Source organism: Nuphar pumila, chromosome 15 (genome assembly GCF_984573655.1).
Source record: "Nuphar pumila chromosome 15, dmNupPumi1.hap1.1, whole genome shotgun sequence".
Classification (NCBI taxonomy): Eukaryota; Viridiplantae; Streptophyta; class Magnoliopsida; order Nymphaeales; family Nymphaeaceae; genus Nuphar; species Nuphar pumila.
The window spans coordinates 40,629,822-40,656,472 of record NC_143263.1 but is presented as its reverse complement, the minus strand read 5'-3'; positions in this window follow the sequence as shown (position 1 = coordinate 40,656,472).

The following is a 26,651-nucleotide window of genomic DNA, read 5'->3' as shown; positions in this document are numbered from 1 at the left end:
GGGTTTCTCTCCTCCTTCTTCTCATGATCTTTTAAGAGGGAGACGATCATTGAACACTCCTATTTTGAAAATGAGATGGTTTGTTCACATTCCTAAACTTTTGAATATGAAATGGAAGTATCTTTACATGCAATGAATGAGATATTTCATGAAGAACTCATTTGCATAAGGTTGATTAGTACTTTGGGCATAATTTCTTTGATTCATGAGAGAGAAAACCCTTTTTCATGAAATATTCACAATGAATTCAAGTATATTTCAAAGTATTTTAGCCAAAATTTAGTTTTTACCATCTTTTATTTTTAAAACTGTACATTCCAAGTATTTTCGCTAAAGGCTATAGGTTTCAAGCTTTCCAACCTAATAAAAATCACTTTGATCCGACATTAGAGTGAAAAGTTATGAGCAAAACAAGTTTTAGTTTCTAGAAAATGGTTTCAAAAAGTAAGGCTCACTTCAAGTCAATTTTTGACCAACCAAATTGAGAATTTTGACTTTGAGCCCAAAATAATTTTGAGATATAATAATGTTAGCTTTTCAATACATACGGTTTGCGAGATACAATAAAAAAATCGCACTCCCCCGAAGAAAGGTACAACCAACCAAGGCCGGTGGCAACATCTGACACCAATACATATTATTGCCACCATCCACAATATTGTCATCAACACATGACATCAATACATAGTATTTCTTTCAGGTAGCTAACGGAAATGCCTAGTATATTGTTGTCAGCCCCTTATGGTGGCAATACCCTCTAGGGCACGTAGGGGCATAATTTTAAGCCTTAAAAGGAAGGTATAAAACTATTAATACCCCCATCCTTCTTCCTTTGGCATCTCAAGTTGCTCTTAGAGTTCTCAAGCCTCTCTTGAGCACTCTAGTTCCTTCAAAAGTCCCTTTTTTTAGAAAAAGTCCTTTCAAAAAATTATACCTTTTTAGAAAATTGTTCCCTCAAAACCATAAAAAAAAAATTGAAATCTTGGGCAGAAAAAAATCCTATGGTTCCCAGATCTCTCTTTTCTCTCTCCTCAAAGTGTCACACAACCAGTGGTCAACCTATGCAACCTTTGACTTTCAAAGAGGGTGCCCCAAGGTAATCTCTAATTTTCTCACTTTTTCATTAAATTTTCAATTCTTTACGTATTTTTTTAATTTTGGGGATTTTTTCTCAAGATTTTGGTTTTCTTGGGTTTCTTTTCCCAAGAAATCTCTTTTCTTGGATTTATATTCCAAGAATCTTGCTCCTACGTGAGAAATCTCATTTTCTCACTAGGCTACCAACATCAACGAGCTCAAGATGCCACCACCATGTCGGATCGTCACGAGGATGGGGCTAGGGTTTCCAAGACAATTAAGTTTTTCTCTCCCTCTCTTACATTTTCTTTCTTTATTTTCTTTAAACTTTTTGAGAAATTTAGATTGTTTGCACACATTTAAATTGAGAACATACTTTCTTCACTTGGGTGAGTCCACCATCCATGCTTACCTCACAAATGCACTTTTCAAGGTTCGAGAAAGCTCAAGAAAGCATTTTCCTGGGTAAAGATATCAATCTTTATTGAGTTATCTCTTGCCACTTGAGAAGGAAATATTCTATCACTTCTTTAAAAACATAGGCTAGTTTTAAGATTTTTTTCTAAAAATATTTTTAAAACATTTCAAAAATCTCGTTGGTAAAAGTTCTCACCAACAGTGGTTCTTCCTCCATCTTTTTGGCCAAACTAAATGCTTGTAGAAGCACCCCTTTGAAGCCATCCTCGGAGCTCTTCGGTTCCCTCTCCTCAGTCTTCTAATCATGTCTTTTCATAGGCTCCCTCACAATCCCCATGATTGCTTCCTTTGTAAAGGACTTGTGTTGTAGCCAGTGATAGTTTCACCGAGGCCGTCCTTATTCTCAGTGGGGGCTAAGGCAAAAGTTGGGTGGACAGGAGCATAGTGACAAATGTTTTTATGGGCAAAATCTCATTTTTCAAAATCTTATGAGAAATTAAAAAAAATCATAAATCTTGTTTTTTTCGACAAAATCTTGAAAAATAAAAATTTTATTAAAAATATAAAAATTATTATTTATAAGAAAATATCAATGAAATTATTTAAAAATAAAAATACATGATTTTTTCATGATAAATAGCAATTTAAAATGTAAATATCATATTTAAATTGTGGTATTTATGTTTTTTTCATAAATCTCGCGATATTTTGAAAATCTTGCCAGAAATTACCGTTTTAAACTTTCAGGCAATTTCTCACGATATTTGTCACTATAGACAGTAGTCATCTCTTAGATGTCAACCAAGCTCTAACACCGGATGCAGTTGGGTTAGAGTTTTTGTTCTTATGTGGGACATTGGTGGTGCCATAAGTGATTGGCTCTAAACTTTTAATGCCGGAAAACATGCTTTGTGTGTCGCTTTTTGTTCTCTCTCAATGATCCCAGCCTCCTAGTTTGAGGGTAGAAGGAGCAGGTTTCACCGTCAAAACTCTAATCGGGTCTCTTTTTGAGGTTCTTCGGAGATGTTCAATGGTGATGGTTCCTACTCCTTAGCTGCTAAGATCAGCCAAACCTAGATCCATTTCGCTGATCTTTCGCAAGAACTTTGTCATCGTTGCTTCGGTGGGCCTCCTCCTTCACAAGGGGGGTCAAGTTTCTAAGCCTTGTCAAGTTTCATTCTCCTCGATGAACATGCCTGCTTTGTTGGGAAAACCTGGGACCTATGCATAACAAAAAGGGAGTGAAGGCGGTGTACCTGAAGAAACCATTGAGAACCGGCAACGGTGATGGCGCTGGTGGCTAAAATAGGGTGAGCTTCGCTCCTCAGCCAGACTGCAGCCCTCCAATGAGCGCAGGCTCATTCAGCAGTCGGTGAGCAAGATCCCTCTTCCCTCTTTAGTAAAAAAAAAAAACTCAAAAAAGGTATGTTTCCTTAACCCTTCTCTGTGATTTTTCTTTGCATCCGGGTTTCTCATTGACACCCGTTTATATAGCCTGTAGCAGAGGGGTCAGTTAGCATAATCGTTCCCTCCCTAATCTTTCATATGTTTATCGGAAGGAACACAAAAAGGAAAAACTTACCAAATCATGGGTAACTACCACAATGTGTGGCTTATCCCAACATTTTCCCACTTGTTTCGATGATAAACCAGTAAACTTTATGGGAATTGCTAAATTAATAGATTGGCCTTTAAAAATCTATTTTACAAATCCTGAGTTAAATCTCTAATCCTTATGAGATTAACAACAACCATAATGAGAATCAATAAACTATATGTGATCACTTTATTTATATGCATATATCAAAAAGAGTTTAACAAGCAAATCCTCAATACATGTTCAGAATATAATCTCGGTGCTAGCCCTTTAGTAAGAGGATCAGCAATAATCTCTTTGGTACCAATATTAACAATATGCACTAGATGATTCTTTGTCCTTTCTTTAACAATAAAATTCTTTAGCTCCATATACTTGCATGATGTAATACTTTTGTTGTTGTTCGAAAAGGACATTACAGCTTCATTATCACAGTAGACCTTCAGTGGCTTTTTGATGGAATCAACCACCTTTAAATGTGATATGAAGTTCTTCAACCATATGGCCTACGAAGTAGTCTCGTACAATGCTATGAATTCTGCCTCCATGGTGTGAGCAACAGTGGTCGTATGCTTTCCACTCTTCCAAGAGATCACTCACTCAACAAGTAAGAAGACATATTCAATAGTAGACTTTCTACTATCAAGGCATCCTCCTAAGTCCGCATCTGAGTAGCCAACGACCTCGAGGTGAGCAACTTTATGATACGTCAATATATAGTCTTTTGTTCCTTGCAATTACCGTAAGACTTTCTTAGCAACCTTCTAATGGGATATGCCTAGATTAAACTGGAATCTACCAAGCATCCCTACTGCGAAGAAAATATCTGGACGTGAACAAGTTTGTGCGTATTGCAAGCTACTAACAACTGATGCATATAGATAATCACTCATATGTGCTTTGTCAATTTCATTCTGTGGACAATCCTTTAGGCTCATTTTGTCACATTTTTTATATGGGTGTTGAACTAGGAGAACAATTCTCCATCCCATATCTCTTTAATACCTTGTTTACGTAGGATCTTTGGGAGAGGTCTAAAAAACCTTTTGCTCTGTTTCGACAGATCTCAATGCTAAGTAGATAAGCAGCCTCACCCATATCTTTCATATCAAAATGTGATGCAAGAAATTGTTTTGTCTCTAGAAGTAACTTTATATCATTGGTTGTCAGCAAAATGTCATCCGCATACAACATCAATATAATAAACTTACTCTCACTTTCCTTAAGGTATATATATTGATCAATAATGTTTTTTGTAAACCCAAAAGTCATAATGACTTGGGAAAATTTAATATACCATTGTTGAGAGGCTTGTTTAAGTCCATATATTGATGTGTTAAGCTTGCAAACTAAACGATCATCTTTAGAGAAATTAAGAGGTTGTTCCATGTATACCTTTTCATTCAAATCCCCATTAAGGAACGTTGTTTTCACATCCATCCAATGTAGCTATAAGTCATAATGAGCTACGAGGGTCAAAATTATCCTCATTGACTCCTTAGTTAAGACAGGAGAAAATCTCTCATTATAGTCAATGCCCTCCATCTGGGTGAAACCTTTAGCAACCAATCTTGCCTTATGTCTCTCTATGTCACCTTTGGAGTCTCTTTTGGTCTTAAAGACTCATTTACACCCTATGTGTTTCACCCTTTTAGGTGACTCGACAAGATCCCACACTTGATTCTTAGTTATAGAGTCCAACTCTTCTTTCATGGCTTTTATCAAGTGTGAAGATTGTTTGCTTTCAACAGCTTCCATGAAAGTCAACGGGTCATCATCTATATCTATGAAATTAGCAGTCTCCTAAAGGTACACCACATAATCAGGATGTATGGCAGATTTCCTAACTCTTGTGGATCTCCAAATAGGTTGTTCTTCAAGCTCAGATTGAACATGTTCATCATGTTCGTGCTCTTCTGCATTGTCTACAATAGGTTTACTTTGGATTTGTACATCAACAATCGGGTGATCAACCACGTCATCATTAGGAATAATAATATGGTATCTTTTGGTATTTTCTTTAATAGATGGTGAAATTGGATTTTGTACTTCCTCAAAACCAAGGTTTTGAAGTATACTTAAATCCTACTGAATTATCTTCAAGGAATTTTGCCTTATCCATTTCAACAATCTGTGGTGAACGAGATGGACAATGAAACTTGTATTCTTTTGATTTATTTGGATAACCAATGAAATATCCACTGGGTGTTCTTAGATCAAAGACTTTAATGTGGGGGTTATACAACTTAGCCTCTGCATGACATCCCCATATGTGCATATAAGACAGTGATGGTTTTCTACCTGTCCATAACTCGCAGAAAGTTTTAGGCTCAGATTTCGTAGGAACCTTATTCAAAATATGCACAGCAGTTCTTAAGGCTTCACCCCACAACTTCATAAAAAGTGTTGAATAATTCAATATGACCTTGATCATTTCTTTAAGCGTACGATTTCTCCTTTCAACTACACCATTCTGGTAGGCACTACCAGGCATGGTATATTGAGGCACAATGCCTTCCTCTTTGAGAAATCGTACTAATGGTCCTTGCTTTTGCCCCATCTCAGTAAACCTACCATAATATTCGCCACCTCTACCAGACCTGACTATCTTAATAACTTTATCGATTTGTTTCTTTACTTCTTTCTTAAATTCCTTAAACATCTGAAAACATCAGATTTTTCGAAAATCAAGTAGAGATACATATACCGTGAATAGTCATCAATAAAGGTGACAAAATATTTCTCGCCTGTGTAACAGGGGGTAAACGGTCCACATACATCCGTATGGACTATCTCCAATATCTCACTACTACATTTGGCACCATATTTATATGTGTTTGTATGCTTAGCCTTTATGCAATCAACACATGGGTCATTGTCAGTAAAATCTAGATATTTCAAGATCCATTCATTTACGAGTCACTTTTTTCGCTTTTCAGATATATAACCCAACCTTTAATGCCAAAGCATATGGGATTTATCATTAATCATGCTACATTTATTCTCAACAAATGCGTATTCAGAAGTCAAAGACTCTTGAGTTTGGATCCTCATGTTCAATTTATACAAACCATCATAAATTGATGCAAAACCAATTTCAATAGAATTTATGTATATGAATAACTTAGAATTTTCAAATTTAAAGCAATATCAAAATTTATCCAATCTTGAAATTGAAATTAAGTTTGTACTATATGATGAAACATAAAAGACATCATGCAGATCTAAATCCATGACAATATCGAAAGTGATCATGCAGGTCCCAACACCCTTCACATGTGAACGCATCTTGTTCCCCAAATAGATGTTCTTCTCATACATTGTTAGTTCCCTTTTGTTCAGGAACGACTGTAGACAGTTGGAAATATGAACAGTAGCACCAGAGTTAATCAATCAGCTATTTTCAGAAATTTGTAATAAATTACATTCATGAGAAACAAATGACAAATTACCTTTTTTTTACAACCACTTCTTGTACTTTATGTAATTTGCCTTCATGTGTCCCTTCTTCTTGCAAAAGAAGCACTTTATGGGACCAGAGTCAAATTGCTTGCCTTGGGATGTCTTATCCTCTGTTGGATTCTTCCTAGCATTTTTCTTGAATGCATTCTTCTTTGGTCCTACCTTGGAGCCATGAGAAGCCATATGTGCACTTTGCATCTTCTCTCCTTTCAATCTATCTTTCTCTTCAACACACTTGGACATAAGTTTATTGAATATTCATTCATCATTATGTGTGTTGCAAGATATTTTGAAAGGTCCATACTCCAAAGGTAATGACGCCAGAATCAAATGCACTAGAAAAGAATCAGAAATGGTCAGCTTCATGTCATTTAACTGAGATGCTATGTTCCTCATTTCCAAAATGTGTTGGCGAATATTACCCCCTCCAAAATATTTCATAGTTATAAGCTTTGACATTAAGGTACTGGCTATGGCCTTATTTGAACTCACAAATTGTACTTCAATAGCACTCAAAAATTCTCTCATTGTTCTACGTTGTGGGATAGTACTACGAATATTCTTAGCCACTTTACATTGCAAAAGCAACAGGCTAAGCCTATTCGAGCGCTCTCACTTCTCAAAAGCAATCTTTTGATCAGCAGTGCTTTGATCAGTCAGGGCAGCGGGTTCATCTATCCTTAGGGCTAAATCTAAATCCATATACCCTAATGTAAAAAGAATAGTTTATTTCCAATCACTAAAGTTAGATCCATCAAGAAAAGGTATAGAACTTGAGCCATCTAAAATCACAGAACTAGAAACTGTATGACAAAAGACACGTATCAAAAGAAAGCATATACGAGACAAGCTTGATAGAAAAAGCAATAAATAAAAGGCCATGAATACGCTTATTTCTAGGCAAGTGTAGGGAGTCATCGGAGTCCTACTTTGGTAAGTGCTCTGATATGCGTAATCACTATGCCTACCGACCATAGTTGGTAAAACTGAGGCTCATGTGAAGCTAAACCATCAATACATGGTACCTTTGGATACACATGTGTAATGTATCTCAACACATTTGCCTCATTTTACCCTACCTAAATTTCAAACACGGTAAAACTACCTTTGGGTCGTCTATCATTTTATGAATCTAAGTACAACAGTAATATTGGCTAAATCCATATGATAGTATAAAATTTTGATAACATGCATGTATTCAGTTACTTTGGTGACATGAATTCACTAAGTCATCTAGCTATTCTTGATGCCAATGTTATACATTCATTTATGAATGCATAATTACAAATAAAATGCATGAACAATAACAAAATTCAAGCTTAAATAGGTAAAACCCTAGATCCTTAAGCAGGAACTGATCTGAAAACACTTTGAATCGGTCTGAAATAGCCCTGAATCGGTCATTCAAGTGTCTGAACCAGCTCTAAACCTTATAAACTGGTGTCAAGTATGAACAAAAGTTCATAAAACCCTATAAGTGTATGTTAAAATCCTTGTATCTTCTTATATTTATGAAAACAGGGTCTTAGCATCTCGGAGTCGGTGAGAAACTGGAAGGAATCAGTCAAAAATGACTCTGAACCAGTCTGGGAAGCGACTGAATCAGTCCTTGATTTGGTTCAGGCTAAATAGTGCCTGGACTCTTAGTGGATCTGGGTCTGATCCAGTTATAACTTGATCCAGATCTGACCCGATATGAACCAGATCCGGGTCTGACCCGGTATTAACTAGATCTGAATCAGACCCGGTATTAACTGGATCAGACCCAGACCCGATCCAGATTCTTTGTTAAAATAAATAAAAAAAGACAGAAAACCTAAGGGTTTCTGTTTTCTATAAAAACGAAAAAGAGGGTTTACCCTCTTGGCTTGACGATGACCGATGTCGTCTGCCTGCAACCCACACTGGAGCTCCGTCGATAATGCATCTCCGACAGCCCACACTGAAGCCCCTGCCGCCCGACACAGCCCCATGGCTGAAAGAATAAACCTCGGATGCCTGAGAAAAAGGGAATACGACGTCCCAAAAGTTGCAAGTTGTCAGACGACTCCTGACACCGATGAATAAATCGTCGAACGCCGCCATTTACCGGCGATACACCCTCATGGCAACCCTCATCGCCCGATGGTAGAGGGGAAAACCGAAAAGGGGTTTCTGTCGCTCTGGATGATGCGTGACACCGGACGAACTACGACGTCGGTGAAGTGGCCAGCAAAAGTTGCCTCTTCCCGATGACGCACCCACGGCGTCTTGATGACAACGGTGAGAAAACCCTACTGTCGACGACAAATGAAACAGGGAGAAGGGGTTTTAAAACCTTTATGTTGCACGTCGCTGGATGGAATACCAGAGATCCGACGAAATCAGCCCCCCTTTCGGCGACAGTCCGCAGCTGCCCCTGGCAACGGCGAAAACTCTTACAGCCTGATGGCCATAGGTAAAAACTCGATCAGTTATTTTATTTTATTTTTTTATTTTTTTTATTTTACTCTATCGTCCCACGGCGACAGTCGTCGTCTACCGGTGACACCATGTTGCCCAATGGTGACCTGTTGTCGACTGCCTACAACATCGCCCTACGGTGACTCCGCTCTGTCGAAAAAACATTGTTGCCCCATGGCGACAGTCGCCGGAAAAATGCCATCGCCCGCGCATCGGAGGCATGGCGTGGGCCCATAACCCAATGTTGGGAAAACCTGAGACCTGTGCACAACAAAAAGGGAGCGAAGGCGGTGTACCTGAAGAAACCATTAAGAACCGGCAATGGTGATGGCGCTGGTGGCTGGAATAGGGAGAGCTTCGCTCCTCAGCCGGACTGCAGCCCTCCAATGAGCGCAGGCTCCTTCAGCAGTCGGTGAGCATGATCCCTCTTTAGTCGAAAAAAACTCAGAAAAGGTATGTTTCCTTAACCCTTCTCTGTGATTTTTCTCTGCATTTGGGTTTCTCATTGACACCCGTTTATATAGCCTGTAGCAGAGGGGTCGGTTAGCATAAATGTTCCCTCTCTAATCTTTCGTATGTTTATCGGAAGGAACACAAAAAGGAGAAACTTACCAAATCGTGGGTCACTGCCACGATGTGTGGCTTATCCCAACATGCTTTGCCTGTTACTAATGGGACTTCAAGGGTCTCCTCCTTGCCGGAGGGCTTGCCGGTGATGCCTCTGACTATCCTGATCTCTTGCTCGTTCATCCTATCTCCTAGCTTGGGGTGTGTTGGGACAGGCTATGGGTTTGTAACTTGGCCAAAGGGCTCACAGAAGCCAGAGACGACGATCTTCGGTGTTAGCAAATGCTAAACGTTGCCTGTGGTGACTACACCACCACGAGACTCTATGGTTTCCTCTCGCATCATCATTGGCTCAAGTGTCAATGTACTGGTCTCTTCTCTCTTGTCACCACATCTTTCTTAGGACTTGCATCACTGCCCCCAACACAGCATCATTAGCAGGCCTCCGCTACCTGCGAGTGGACCAGCCAGAGATCTTATCCTTGACCCGGCAAACCGTGGTGCATAACGAGTATAGATGATTATGCCTACAATGGGTCTCGAGGGAGCTGGAGAGAGCTTGGGGATCACAGAGACTGGAAGCCCGTAGTTTTTTTTTTTTTAATGTACAGAATACTTGATTTTTTTTTTGTTGATGATGATGTACGTTCATGCTTTTTAGTATGACCTGCCATGTTTTTTTTGGCTATGTCCCAACCTTGTGAATGCCTCAATAAGAACATGAATGCTTGTGATTGTAAGCATAAGGATCCATGAATGAACCAGTAAAAATTTATTTCTTAGGGAAAGAAAGACCTTTCTCATTAGGGATGGCAGTGGATCCGGAGAAAGCGGGGCCCTGCTTCGTCCCATTTGGACTGGGGATGAAGGTTAAAATCCATCCCCGTTCGGGGATAGAGGCGGGGATGGACGTACACTCATCCCCGCCCTGCCCCATCCCCGCCACGATCCCCACCTCATCCCCGCCCCAACCCGTCCCCATCACTTTTCCCCGCAATATCCCCGCCCCGACCCGTCCCCGTCACTTTTCCCCGCAATATCCCCGCCCCGCCTCATCCCCGTTTGAATCGGGGATGAAGGACATGAAACGGGGATGAAGGCGGGGGTGGAGGTTAAAATCCATCCCCGCCGGGGATGGAGGTTCTAATCTTGAGGCGGGGTGGGGGTGGAGACCTTGTCCCCCCCCACCCCACACTGCCATCCCTATTTCTCATGAATTCGTCTGACCCTGAAAACTATTCCACAAACTTGTGATCTGTGCATGCATGCATATTTATGACCCTAGTTGCCTTAATTCAAAGCACTTTGAATTAATGAATTTCAAAATTTGACCACTTCAAGCTTTCTTCTTTCTGAAGAAATCGGTAATAATGTGAAAAAGAAAACACGCTCAGATCAAAGCACTCGGATTTTAATGTGGTTCAGTCTTAAAGATCTACATCCACGATACCACAATCTCTTTTCAACTTTCAACGAGATATAGAAGTTTTCTTATATAGGTTTTCCTTACAAACTGTTATTTTTTATATACATTTGGTTTCCTGCTTGGTCAGGATACTATTGGCAAGTTTACATTTAGTTTCCTGCTTGGTTACACCACTTTTAAAAGGTTTCTCATTTTGATAAACTTTACCAACTTTATCATCAATCTATATAAAACGGCCATCATTCCTGAAATTGGCAGCTTTTAAGGTTCATGTAACATTCTATTCGGTGCAAACTCAGTGGGGGAGAGACCTCATAAATCCCAACCGAACTCTCATCAGCACTATCTGCCTGCCTGTTCAACAGCCGATGATTTTTCTGGCGCACTTGCTTGTCAGGGAAAATTTATTATACTCTCGCTTTATGTTTACTGTCAGTATAACTTACTTTTTCACTAGCGCCAAGTATATTAATACTAGTAAGAATGATCTTTTACTGGCGTACCGCCAGTAAATATATTGTTCATTGTAGTTTGGCCATATTTCTCCTCCCCTACTCTCAGCTGCATGGCACAGCACCTCTTTCTCTTCCCCAAATGGCGCCAGTGCATTTCCCCTGTCTCGAGATGACTCCTTTCTCGTCATGATAAAAAATAAGTCGAAAGAAAGGGAAAACACTTTGTTCATTTTGAAATGAAGTGAACTTATAAAATGGACAGCATGAAACTAAAATTGCTATTATCCTGTAATTTTCAGCACAGTTCAATACGTTCATATCATTATATAAGCCAATACTATGTGGTGCTATCGTGATGGAAATAATCTATTACTCATCTTCTACCGTTAAACATCCAACCACGAGAGAGCATTTTGAGTGGGGGTCACTTTCTGTTGTATGTGACCACGTAGAAGATGCGTTAAGAGATCTTTATATCTTGGTCCTGGTTTAAAGACTCGTTACTTGCAAGAAACTAGTCCTGCCTAGCCGGAGGATAAGTCATGGCCTATGCTTCTGTTCTCTCGGCTGAGTCTTGCAAGAAACTATTTTTTGTTGGAACTGGTTATTTACATACCCAATATCCAAATAAGCCTGCCATCATATGTTTGCTTTAAATCCAGATTCAGCCTACGTCATTGGATATTATGCAGACCCATACGCATCTGGATCTACTAAGCAAAATTCATTTTTGGGTGAGGACAAATAACAATCCGGTCCATATTCAATCCACAAAAGGACAAATGGGTTCCCATACGTTCAACCCAAGCCCAACACTATTTCCTTTCCAAATATGTCCATATATGAGTCCGGATCCAATTGAGAACTTGTTTCAAAGTTTCACACTTGCTTAGGATTTAGTTCTACAATACTGGATAGCTAACAATAGGTAACACCTGTTGTTGCTGGTTTCTGTAGAAAAAGAAAAAGAAAATCAAGTTATTTGTGAATTGAGATGATTATTTTTAAGGATATAGACGTTGTGTACAATAACTATGTAGTGAGAATAGAATAGAGAAACATGAGTTGCTTGTGAATTTGTTGCAACTTGATTTCAAGAATATAGATGTTGTTCTTGGTATGTTGAATTATCATGCCACTATTGTTGCAGAAAGAAATGTGTTAGTTTTCAAAACTCTGACTCCAACTTTCACATATCAAGGTATTAGGAAACTACTCAGGTCAACAATCATTTCATGCTTGAAGGCCATTAAATACATATATTCAAGAAGGATATATTGGATTTCTAGCTTATAAGAAGACCGACGGGAGAGAAGACCTCACCATATCAGATATAGACATAGTTCAAGAATATGAGGATATTTTTTCGAAAGAACTATCGGGTTTTCCTCCTAATCAAGAGATTGAGTTTTAGATCGACCTCGTCCTGAAAACAACACCCATTTCAAAGGCCCCTTATCAGATGAAACCTGCAGAACTTAAGGAGCAACTGCAAGAATTATTAGATAAAGGTTTTATACGACCCTCGGTATATCCTTAGGTGCTCTAATTCTGTTTGTTAAAAAGATGGATGGATCATTATTAATGTGTAAAGATTATCGACAATCGAACACACTGACCATCAAGAATAAATATTCTTTGACTCAGATTAATGACTTGTTCGATCAACTTTAAGGAGATTCATGCTCCTCAAAGTTGGATCTGCAATAGGGTTGCCATCAGCTAAAAATTAAGGAAGAAGATATTGCTAAGACAATTTTTCGATCAAGATACAGCCATTATGAGTTTTTTGTCATGCCTTTTGGTCTAACTAATGCATCGACAACTTTTATGGATATGATAAACAAAGTTTTCATACCATATTTAGATAAGTTCATGGTGGTATTTGTCAATGACATTCTTATTTAATCAACTACAATGAAGCAACATGAGGAATACCTGAGGATAGTTTTGTAGACACTCAGAGAACATTGACTCTATGCCAAATTTTTAAAATATACATTTTGGTTAAAGCAGGTATCCTTCCTTGGTCATATAGTATCTAAAAAGAGAATTATGGTTGACCTTGCAAAGATTAAAGCAGTCATCAACTAGACTAGACCCAAAAATTTTACAGAGATTCATAATTTATTGAGATTGACTGGGTACTACCAGCGATTCATGAAAGAATTTTCTATGTTGGCAGCTCCAATAACCAAACTCACTAAGAATGATATAAAGTTTGAGTGAAATAACAAGTGTATGCAGAGTTTTCAGGAGATAAAGAAGTGTTTGACCACTGCTCCAATTTTGCGCTTACCTTTTAGATCTGGGGGCTTCACTATTTCCAGTGATGCTTCTCACAAGGGACTGAGTTACATTTTGATGCAATATGGTAAGATGATAGCTTATGTATCTTGTCAACTGAAAGTGCATGAAGTTAATTATCCAACACATGATTTAGAGCTAGCAGCGATTGTATTCACTCTTAAGATATGCAGACACTACCTATACGACGAACAATTTAAAGTTTTTACTTACCATCAAAACCTCAAGTACCTATTTTTGCAGAAAGACTTGAACTTGAGACAGAGAAGATGACTTAAATTTTTAAAAGATTATGACTTTGAGATAAAATATCACCCGGGAAAGACGAATGTAGTCGTTAACACTCTTAGCAGAAAGTCAGGAGCATTATCCAGGCTCGCATATTGGAATTTGTTTTCTTCAGTCATGCATCAGAAAGCAAAAGCTTGATGTTTGCTAGGTCGATTATTGTTTGTGCAAACCACTTTTAAGTCAGAATTATGGGAGTAGATTAAGAAAAAATAACCCTTAGATCTGAAGTTGGCCAAAGTTAAAAAAAGAATTTCTGAAGGTGAGAAATCAGACTTCATGCTTGATGATCAGGGTCTTCTCAGATTTTGTCATAGAGTGTACATTCCTAAGTATGATCAGCTCAGGAATCAGTTGTCAGACAAGGCGCACCACTTAAGATATATCATCCACCCTGGCAGTACCAAAATGTATCAAGATCTAAAGGATATATTTTGTGAGGAGGAATTAAAAGCAACATTACTGAGTTTGTAAGAAAGTGTCTCGTGTGCCAGCAAGTGAAGATTGAGCACCAACGACTCAAAAAACTACTATAGCCACTTCTCATACCTGAGTGAAAATGGGTCGATGTTACTATGGACTTTGTTTCAGGACTTTCAAAGACCAGGAATGGGATGGATTCAGTATGGATTATTATAGATAGGTTAATTAAGTCAACTCACTTCTTAGCTTGTAAGATGACTCATACTTATGACCAGTTAGCCCAACTCTTCATCAGAGAGATAGTCAGACTTCATGGAGTACCTGATTCGATTGTTTTGAATAAAGACTCAAAGTTTACTTCACGATTTTGACAAAGTTTTAAGGAGGCAATGGAGACATAGTTAAAAATGAGTACAACATTCCACCCTCAGACAGATGGATAGTCAAAGCGAACCATTTAGACCCTAAAAGACATGTTGTGAGCATATACTTTAGAGTATAGTGACTCATGGAATGACATCCTACCTCTGATGAAGTTTGCCTACAACAATAACTTTTATGCAAGCATAAGCATGGATCCATTTGAGGCACTATACGGTCGACAGTGTCAAAAAAACCTTGTGTTGGAATGAGGTTGGAGAAAGAAGATTTATAGGACCTGAATTGGTGCAGCATATGACAGACCAAGTCAGATTTATTTGAGAGTGTCTTTTGACAGTGCAAAATAGACAGAAAAGCTATGCAGACCAAAGACGTCATGAGTGAGAATTTGAGCAAAGTGATCATGTATTTTTTAAGATATCTCTCTTTAAGAGAGTAATGCGCTTTGGTCGGATGCAAAAATTGAGTTCAAGATATATTGGACTCTTTGAGATAGTCGCGAGATTGGTCAGACAGTATACCGATTGGCTTTGCCACCTTCCTTGTCCAGAATTCATAATGTATTTCATGACTCTATGTTGCAGAAATATGTGCTTGATCCCTTCCACATATTGGATGAAGTCGAGTTAACATTGAAAATTCAAAATGACCTAAGCATGAGTGAGAAACTCATAGAAATCTTTGATGCAAAAGTGTAAAAATTATGAAACAAAGATATATCGTTGATATTGGACAGATGGGGTCATCACAAGAAAAATGAGGCCACATGGAAGCATGAATCAGACATCCATGCACAATTTCTACAATTGTTTCAGATAATATTCGGTACGAATCTTCTTTTAAGGGGGTAGAATTATAAAACCACCCGACGACATCGGGTAAGGAAGGTAAAAAAAAGGGATAAGGAAAAAGGCAGTTTTCCCATTTGCGAAACCCCTTTCCCATTATCTTCGCAGAGGGGGTGCCACGATTGATGGGTGGGATGAGGTTTATCCTCACCCATCATGAGAGCCCTATAAAAAACCCTCATGGTGAGCTCTCTACCTCATCGTTACACAGTGCGAGAGCGTGAGGAGAGAAGAAAAAAAATGAGAAAGAGTTGCAGAGAGAGGGGGAGGGGATTACCGAAACCACTGCAGGTACACCATCCTTCTTCTATTTTCTTTTTCTAGTTGATCAAAGGGCCGACAACTATGGTTGTCGACGAGTTATAGAAGAAAAAAAAAATGAACAACAAAGCCAACAACCACGATTGTTGACCTTGTTGCTGAAAGAAAGAGAGGGCCGACTCTGGTTGTCGACCCCTTTACTTTAAAAGGGGGGAAATCATGAAGGGGTCAAGCCCCTTCTACCCTTTTTTTATCTAGCAAGCCGACTTGGGTCGGTTTGGGTCACACCTAGATTGAACAAAGTAAAAAAAAAAAGGTCATACCAAACCAAACCAAACTGAACCGGTCCAACTCGATCGTATCAAATTGAACTGAACTAGTCTGGGTTTGACTAAGACCGAGTCGGGTCTGACTAGATCTCAGTTCTCTGTTTGGATATGGTCTATTTTGGACCATATCAAATCTGAGTCCAGTTCAATCAAGTCGGTTTGGACCGATTCAAATTAAACTAGATCCAGACAAAATTGGGTCTTGATTCTATTTAAAAAATCTGAATCCAGATCAGAAATAGATTTGGTTCAGATCAGTGTTGGATCCAGATCAGAGCTGGATCTAAATCCAACTAGATAGATCAATTCTAAATCTATATCAGAACTACGTTTGGATCCAGTCTGACAGTTATGGATCTAGATCCAACTCATAGCTAGATGGATCAACTCTGGATCTAAATCAGAATTGGGTTTGGATCCAGTCTGATAGTTGTGGATCCAGATCTAAACTGGATCGAGATCCAATTTATGATTAGTTATGAATTTTGAGAATCCAATTGAGTTTTTATACCAAACCTAGATGGGTCAAGACTAAGTTCAGTAAACCTAGTACTCCAAACTCATACCAAACCTGTTTTGACCTAGGATGAGTCAGATCAAATTATAAGAGTTGAAATAACCAAATTACCCTTTTGTGTATCCAATATCCAATTAGGTAAAATGGTCATAACTTTGCATTCTGAACTTAGAATTAAGTGAGGTTTGTTGTGTTGGACTTGTATCGTAGAGGATAATCTCGTTATCCTCTAATTTTGGTCAAATCAGGGGCACAAAAACTAAGGTCTGATGAGTCAACTTGGGAGGGGTATTTTGGTAATTTTATCAAAATATAAAGAAGTTGTGTGTATTAATATAAATATGCTTGTACGATGATTAGATTCTATTATTAGAGCCTCTTGAGACTCGATTGCAACCAAAGTACAACGTTTGTATTTGAGGTAAGGGATATTATAAGTAATCTTAGTTGTAAACAAAACATATTTCATTACATGTTATTATTGATGTTGTATATTAGCATGTTTAAAAATGTAGCTCTTGAATGTGAGCATGATATGCATAAAATGATCATGCATGAGATTATTGCAATGAAATGATTATATGCATATGTTAGTCTTGATTTGTCATGTATATTAGAATATGATTATTTTTATGATAATATTTCTATGTTATAATATGCAAATAATATGCATTATGATGAGATTATGATTAGCCTTAAGTCCCCCGAATCTAGTCATGTCATATGAATTTTACATTGAGATGAGCATGCATGACCCCTTAAATCTCGAAAGTGGCGACTTGTGGAAAAGGTTATCTGGTTTACGGCTAGAGTGCAACCACCATAGAGAGTGGGTCACCAGTGATTTAACGATGTAGAGACTCTACTTCGTTGCATGCTTAGTATGATACAAAGTGTGAACCCTAATATCATTTTGAGATTGAGATTGAGATCTATCGTATATTACTTGTGGGAGAATGAGTGAAACACGAGCTAAGAGTAAGATTCAATGTAATGAACTTAAAATATGACTTAGGGTTATATTCACACAGTATTTGAGAATCTAGACAACCATAGATGGTTGAAAGTCATTATGGTTAAGAAGTAGTATGAACCATGTCGAGTTTGAGTTTAAGCCTGACCTCTTAACTAGCTATTGGTGGGGTCCTCTTTATTGTTTCACTACAGTGCCGGATGATTTGGGGATCACTAGGAGTATATGGTTCATAGTCTGACCAACATTATAGAATTTGGGTGTTCTACGACGGTTGTTACGTTCATACACGGCTATGAGCGGTATAGCTAACCTAGTGTTATAGTTTGATATGAGTGAGTGTTTGATTGAGAGAGTTAAGGGGGAGAATTAAAATATATAAATTTTGTGTGGTGTGTCAAAAACTAAACTCAGACTAGAGGCTTAAAGTCACTACAATTTTAAGTTAAAGTCATTATTTGCTTTTTAGTATTCTTTACTGAGTTGTAGACTCACCCCATATATAATTACAACTGTAGGTTTCAAGTACACTAGCGCATGTAGAACAAGATCGACTACTTTGATTTTGCAGCAGAGTACTTGTTAGTTTATTTTATTGTCATTAAATATTTATGTAATTATTATTTTTGCATGTTATGAATGATGAACTTTGTAAAAGAAATTGAGTTATTAGAAAAAAATACCCTTTATTTTCTTTGTGTGAACTTTATATGCTTTCCCTCTAGGAAGTAATGCCAACTATACTTAGACTCTATAGATCCCACATCGAGGTGTTACACCGATGAAATGCATTTTCTTATTGTTGAATTATGTTAAGAAATGTCTCCCCAATGTCCAATTATGATCATCAACATCTTGTTAAAATTGTATGCTCTATATGTCAATAATTTTAGGATCAATGTAGTTCCATTATATTCAGTAAAATACATTCGATTTAAACACAGAATATAATTCTTAAAATCAAACAACACAACAGGTCTAGAATAGCATATTACAAACATGGCATACGGTTTTCAAAAAAGAAGGTAATTTTGGGCCCAATTGTCATCTTAACTCTGTTGATTGATTATGTTTGTTATGTTGACTCCAAGAGTTATCTGTCCTAATATCAGTTTTATTGTGCTTAGGTAAAATTCCTTATAGAGAAAGTTAATCTATGTTGTAATCTCAGATGGCATGACAAGAATGGAGAGCCCCACAAGTTGAGATTCTACTCTATGGCTAGTTGTGCTCTTGGAGATTTTGAGGACTCCAAAGTTGTAAGTTCAAGTAGCTCTGTTTTGACAATTCCCGTTTTTAATCTTGGTAATGAGGAGATGAAGTTCTGCATTTTAATACAGTAAATTATTTTCATAAATAACTTTTGCGTTTTCACTGTAGTCAGTCAATTATGTTCTACTTCTATGGTTGGAAGGACTTTCGCTGGATGGCAAATTGAGAATCTAAGCATTTTCTCTCCCATTCTTCAGCTTCATGGAAACTAAACTGAACCACCACAAGTTCATTTCTTCAATGTCATCGATGATTCTAATTCTTTCCATGTATATTTTCTTCTAGCATTCTTCAACATCAAGGATACTCTAATTTAATGAGCTAAACTGGTATTTCCTACAGGTTTCGTTGTGCCTAAAGTGGCTTGCCTATACCAATGAACAAGTGGAGATATTCAAGGGAGTATTTCCTTATGGTAATTTTTTAAATTTTGATTTGTTGTAGTTTATTATAACATATTCCCTTTCTTCTCTTTTATGGTCGATGAGGCTGCTATTCAGTGTTAGCATCAACAAAATCCAACTCTCTAACATCCTCCAAGGGATGCGAATTACCCATCTGGATAAATGAGGCCCTTCTGCTATTACGTCTATATCTAATATATGTTAATTGGTGTTAATTTGATATGATTTTTTTTTCACTCTTGCCTATCTAGAGGACACCTCGACAAAGTTCATTTCTTAGCGATTGGCACTGTAGACTAGGTCCAGATGCTTGGGATGAAGGTATGGTAATAATGTAATTCTTTTTTTTTTCTTGGTTATCAAATCAAACCTCTTGGTTGGTGTTCGTAGTCTTGTCCGGATTCTATTGGCATTCATGCTGATTCACACAATTACAATGGTGTGGCAGCACGTCCCTCTGGTCTTGTGAATTTAGAATCTCCAAAGCTACTTTGTCATTCCTTTTCTGTAACATGAACTGCATGGTCTACAATGTTCCTGTGAATAGATATCGACCAGCATAGAGAAGAAATTCAGCTAGCTCTTTAATCATATTTGGTGGAGTTGCTATCTTTGCTGCTAGTGAGATGAAAAGTAAGGTCTATGGCATTATGAGAAGAGTGAGAAGGGAGTGAGCATTTTAAATAGATTAACTACTGATTGTTTGGACATTGATTATCTGTGGGAGGTTTGCTGCACAATGAAGCTCATTGTTTTGTAATATCTCATGCATGATTTTCAGTCCCGATTATTCTTGTAAAATTAGATGTTTTAATAGACTCATGACACTAGAAAATAGCCTTGAGCTATTGTTTTGCTTCTTCTTACTGCTGATGTTATAATTTCCCGATTACATCGTTTCACAACCAACATCATGATAGAATTTAAAATAGGAATCAACTCGATAATCATGATTAACATTCGATCGAAACAAAAACAGGGAGCAAACATATCGATTTCCACATTATCCAAAATTCAGACAAATGCAAATGACCAAACATATGCATAGAACATAATAAAAACAATAGTAACATGTTAGTATTATGTAACAGGCTAAGGCGTATGAAAGTACTCTCCTTAGAGAAGATTCGCCTCCGCATACGGTGCAAATAGGGTCCAGCGTCCTCCCCTCAGGATATAGTAGCCTCGACGATCCGGATCGGTGCACTCCGACGGTAGATTGTCCTTCGAAGACAACCTCTCAGAACCAATGTTGCAAAAAACCCCTCTCTAGGAAAACTCAAGAAAACGAGAGAGAAAGATAGCAGCAGGGAGAGAGAAAACAAAGAGTCAGGCGACTTCCTCTGTGTTTGTTACCCCAGCCCTAACCACATTTTTATAACCCACGAACGGTTACAAAAACGTGGAAGAGACCCATTACGGAATATGAGGGGTCATGACCCGTTAACGGATCTAACAGTTATCCATTCTCTTAACCTATTATCTAATCCAAATAAAAACAGAAAATCAGGGCAAAAAGATCATTGGACTTTGATTGGATATGGCCCTAAAGGGACAATTACCCGGCACAGCGAGTGGGGCGTGTGTGTGGTAGTCATCCCACTCCCTTGTTCTTTAGAACAAGTATAAGAGCTTTCATGTAGGTTATAAAGCCCACAACTTTCTTGAAATCCTTCAATATGAGACTATTCCACATCATCAAAGTCCTAACACACTCCATAAATGAGTGGTCCCCAAAGTTTTCTTTATTTGAATTCCCTCTTCTCCTCTTCCTACATCCAACAACTTTGATGATTTGTAAATGTATAGGTGAGAGTGAGTGGTACCACTGCTTATGTAGCTAAGACAGCATGGATATAGAATGAGACTATCCAAGATAATATCCTCTTTGGATTAGCAATGGATGTTGCTAAATACAAATAAGTGTTGAGGGTGTGCTGCTTAGAAAAGGATTTATTGATGATGGAGTTTGGAGATCAAACTGAGATTGGAAAACGAAACATCAAACTCAGTGGAGGCCAGAAGCAGAGGATCCAGCTAGCTCGAGCTGTTTACCAAGATTCAGATATCTATCTTCAGTGCAGTTGATGCCCACACTGGTTCAGATATTTTCAAGGTAGTTATACGTTTCTCCTCTCTTCAATTTTATGATCTCTTGTTAAATGGTTGAAACTTAGTGCTATATGATAGAGGAGCTTCATAATTGTGATTGCTTAACAATCTTTTCCTGGTGGCCAGGAATGTGTTCGAGGCACTTTGAAAGACAAGACTGTTTTACTTGTAACTCTCCAGGTTGACTTTCTACACAATGCTGATGTCATCTTAGTAAGTATGATACTTTGAACAAATTAATTGTTCCCAACGTTAGGAGGCTAAGAACAAATTAATTGGTCCCCATCATCCAATGAATGGTTGGGGTATCCCTTGTGAATTAACATCCTCCTTGGATACATCCAATGCTAGATTCTAGTATTGTTAGACTTTTAATAGGATAATATGCAGAAATTGTTGCTAACTTCATCATGGGTCTGTCAGGTGGGTTCAGAGAGCCCTTTCGATGGATCAGAAGAGGTTAAACCAGCCACGTATATTCTTATTCATCAATAAATATGCATTTAGAATACAGTTTTAGCTGAACATAGAGAGCCTCTGTTTCAGATCTTGACAAGTGTATGGAGGAGTGTCAGAAATAGATGCAAGAGGAGCAAGAAATTGCAAAAATTTGTCCTGCAACAAATTGTACAGGATCCACGACATGTCTTCAGAACAGTTCTTCAAATTTTGAGCCGGTAGAAGTTTCTTTCTTGGATTGCCTCCCTCTTTTCTTTGTAAGTAAGCATGTAAATATGATGCAAAAATATGTGAAGTTTACAACTTTTTAATATTGTTTCTGTAAAAAGAATAGTTATGAGAAGTCTAAGCTTTTGTATAGAAGGCCGTTTGTTACAAACATGTTATTACTAGTGTTTGCTTTATTTATTTCTTGTGGTAAAGAAAGAAGAGATTTTATTAAATGATGAGAGAATGAATTATGCATATCATGTTCTGATTCTCTTCCATCTGAATGTAATGCAGGTTAGTGAAGAAGTGGAATGCGCTTTACCAAAGCTGGGCCCCACTAGGATTGGTGGGAGGTGCGTTAGTGTGTATTGTTCAATGCCCAAGTTGTTAAAACATATACTTGGGAACAACTTCCCTTTTTCCAACTGTTTGATTTTGCATCTCATGCATTGATACTCATTAATAATTATTTTCTCAACTTAGGGGATCGGTTAACTGACTGTCTGCATGGTTTGTCTGCCTCGGAAGTAATTCTTTCAACCATCTTTATTTTTCTTCTTGACAACTATATACATTTCAGTTTCTACTTCTATTAGTAATTGTAATCATGTTTGCTCTGTTTTTTTCACTCTTGCTGATCAAATTTTTATAATAGCATGGGTTATGTGTGTCAGGAATTCCTTTGGGTATTATTCTGCTTGCTGGCTACTAACTAGTTTTAATTTTATTCTGGATCCTGATTGACTATTTGCTGGAATGGCATATTCAGTGCAATTGGGAAATTCTTTAGTTACCTGTGGAAATTCTCTCTGTTCTATGTCTATCATCTACGTTTTTACTTTTTGATATTCAAGCTGAAGGTGTCATCCCCTACATTTCACTATAAATAATTAAGTACATGATATAGTGAAGAATGATACTTTTGCAGTCATGGCATTCAGGTTCCAGTAGACAAAAACTCCATGCAGCATATATTTGCATTGTGTTGGGCATTGACCTCCAAGTTATTTATTAGATTGTCAGCTGGGTCTTAAGATTTATCTAGACACCCTCTGGTAAACAATATTACAACTTTAACAAGTCCAGAAGTATTGCATGAATATTGTGATATCATATATATACCTCTTTAGCTATATGTCATCCTCTAACAACTAATATTTTAGCTATCATGAGAGTATTCCACATGTCAGCCTCCTGCTGTTTGTTTTTCAATGGAAGTTTTTCTTTCCTTTTGGTCCATTTTTTGAAAGAAACAGTGTATCATTGTGTCACACCGAATACTTGCACTTGCCTTCCCTCTGACCTACCAAAACAAAAACTTGATTGCATGTAGCTACAGGTGGTGCACTTCTGCTGGAGCTGAATCGAGTATTACATCCAGGTGGTTATTTTGTATGGTCTGCTACCCCAGTTTACCAGAACCAGAAGAATGAAGAGGATGTTAGGATATGGAAAGGTAGGATTTTCATTTTACTCTATAAATTTGAGCATGTACTCAGAATGTTGTCTCAGTTTTCAAGGATTGGCTCTTGCACAAGTCATTGGAGCTATAGCACTTATTGCCAGATTATGTGATGGCTACTTCTAATGACTGCTATGAGATCATAGCCTGAGAATAAACCTCCAATGTGCAAGGACACAGATGATCCAAATGCAGCATGGTATTGTCAGATGTTCTCTGCCTTCATTTATTATTACAATCCATGATTTTAGGTTTTCATATTGATTTCACATGCACAGGAATGTGCAATTACAATTTTTTTCCAGTGAAAACACTTTCACTGGCACACTGCCTGCACTGGTGAAAAACTTTCACTGGCACAGTAGTTGCGCCAATGAAAAATATTTTTATTGACGCAAAAACTGCACAGTAAAAAAGATTTTCACTGGCGAATGTAAATTGCTTCAGAAATACCTTTACTGGCGAGGCTTTTACTGGTGCAGCCATTGCGCCAGTAAAGACTTTTACTGGCACAAAAGCTACGCCAGTGAAAATGGAATTTCTTGTGGTGTGTCCAATCTGCATCAGAATATCTTGTTATATTGTGGTGACCATTCCTTTTTAACCAAATACCTTGACCTAGAGTCTTTTTTATGTATCTTAAGATTCGATCCATGGCTAACAGATGTTGTTGCTTTGAAGCATGCATGAATTGGCTGACGGGAAAGGCAATATCGGGTCTGGTGACTGTAAGATAAATGAGCTTCTCGACTAATTTTTAGTATTGCTCGATATTCTTGATGACTTCTTCATCGTTGATCTTGCAGTTTTGTTCTATGGGAGTGTCTGCAGGTTTGGCTCCGAATTTACCATTTTCTCTGAGGAGATCAAGTGAGTATTTTCACCGAGAGAAATATATCCTTCTTGGAGTGGGTGACTTCTATCTCAAAGAAGTATCTTAGCCTTTCTAGCTATGTCACATGGGTGCGGGTGCGGAGTTGCGGCACTTTAAAAAACCTAGGGTGCGGGGGTGCGACAGGGGCAAAAATGTAAAAAAAAATAAATATATAAATATATATATAATTTTGAAGTTTTAACAGTTAACATTGTCATAATATCATTCATCAATCATCATTCATGCAATATATCAACCTAAATATCAATCAAATAAGTAAAGCAATTACATAAATCAACCTAAATATCAATCAAATAAGTAAAGCAGAAAAGAACTAAATTACATACCAAAGTATATCCTGATGAAGTAATTGATCTTAATAATTTTCTTCTTCATCATCAAATGCATCATTAGAAGGAATACTGGGCTCAGCTAAATCCATGTTTGTTATGTTGAAATCATGCTCTTCCTCAAAGTTACACTCTTCTGGGTTTATATCCCAAAATTTGGATGTTCCTTGTCTGCGTTACAAACCTAATTTGAAAATGTTAAATACAATACAAGTATATTTAAATGAAAAACTAAGAAATAATTAAATAACTAAGAGAGCAAATTAGTACCTGTATTCATCATTGGTTCGCGAAAGTAATCGAAGATTTGAATGAACATATACTAAATCTTCTGCACGCTTGTTGGTGAGTTTGTTTTTCTTCATGTTGTGGATTTGAGAATATGTGCTCCAATTTCTTTCACAACAAGATGAACTAGCAGGCTGCGATAGTAATCTTAATGTAAGACGTTGGAGAAGAGATATTTTTTATCCAAATGTTGACCACCATGTGATAGAATCTATATTATCCTCTTCTCTTGCGAACAATGTCGGTCCATATAATCTCGAAGATAAAAAATTTTCAAACTCGTGTGTTGATGTAGAAGATATGCTTATGGAAAAAGTCTTGTCATACACATATTTCTATGTCTTGATAGCTCTAGGTCTAAATTTGGAGGGACACGACCAATACCACCAGCCCGCCACTTATTTGCATGATATTTTGGATTAAGAGAATGTGTCATGCAATGAAAGGAGTGTTGCTCTTATCCCATCTTCTGACTAAAATTGAATGAATATGATTAAAAAATTTGGAATCATCCAATGAGGATTTTTTTCTTCATACTTGAAAACTATAGCTTGTATTTTTTCAATCATATTATCCCACATTTTATAAACTCTATGAAGCATGGACTCGTCCTTATCAACTTCTCTTAACATTTCCAAAATAGGTTGCGTAAATTGAAGGAAGTATACAACTCTGTCCCAAAACTCATCATCAAGAATGAATTTTTTAATTTATTGAGCCTTGATATCATCATCACCATGATAGAATGTCCAATTTTCATCAGTCACCATGTTAATCAAAGCATTCTTCACTCTTTTAATCCTCTTCACCATCACAATGATGGACGCAAAACGTGTTTGAGCAACCTTCAACAATTTCAAGTCAGAATGCCTATTGAATATAACATTAGCACGATGGTGGTTAACAACAAAATTCCTAATGCTTTTGACATTTCTTTCTAAATCTTCAATCCATGAACATAAAGCATATGCTTGTGAATTTTCTTCTTCTTTGGGGTTGCAGATGCTTTTTAGGGCCAGATTTAAGCCATGTGCTACACATGGAATCCAAAAAATATGAGGGTACTCACTCTCCAAACTCAACATTGTATTTTTACAAATTGGTGCATTGTCTGTAATGATTTGTACCACGTTCTGATCACCCACTTCTTTTATGACTTCTATAAACAATCTCTTCAAATACTCTGCATTTTTATATTCCCCAGATGCATCAACTGCTTTCAAGAATATTGGGTCACTAAGCGAACAAGCAATGAAATTGATCGGTGGACGCCTTTGAATATTTGTTCATCCATCAGACACAATAGAAACTCCATTTTGCTCACATGAATATTTTTTAATCCCCAGCAACCTCTCCACATTTTCCCTTTCTTCTGCAAGAAGTGTGGTTCATATTTTTTCTGAACTTGGAGGCACGTAGCCACTCAAATTATAATTTTCCAAGAATGATA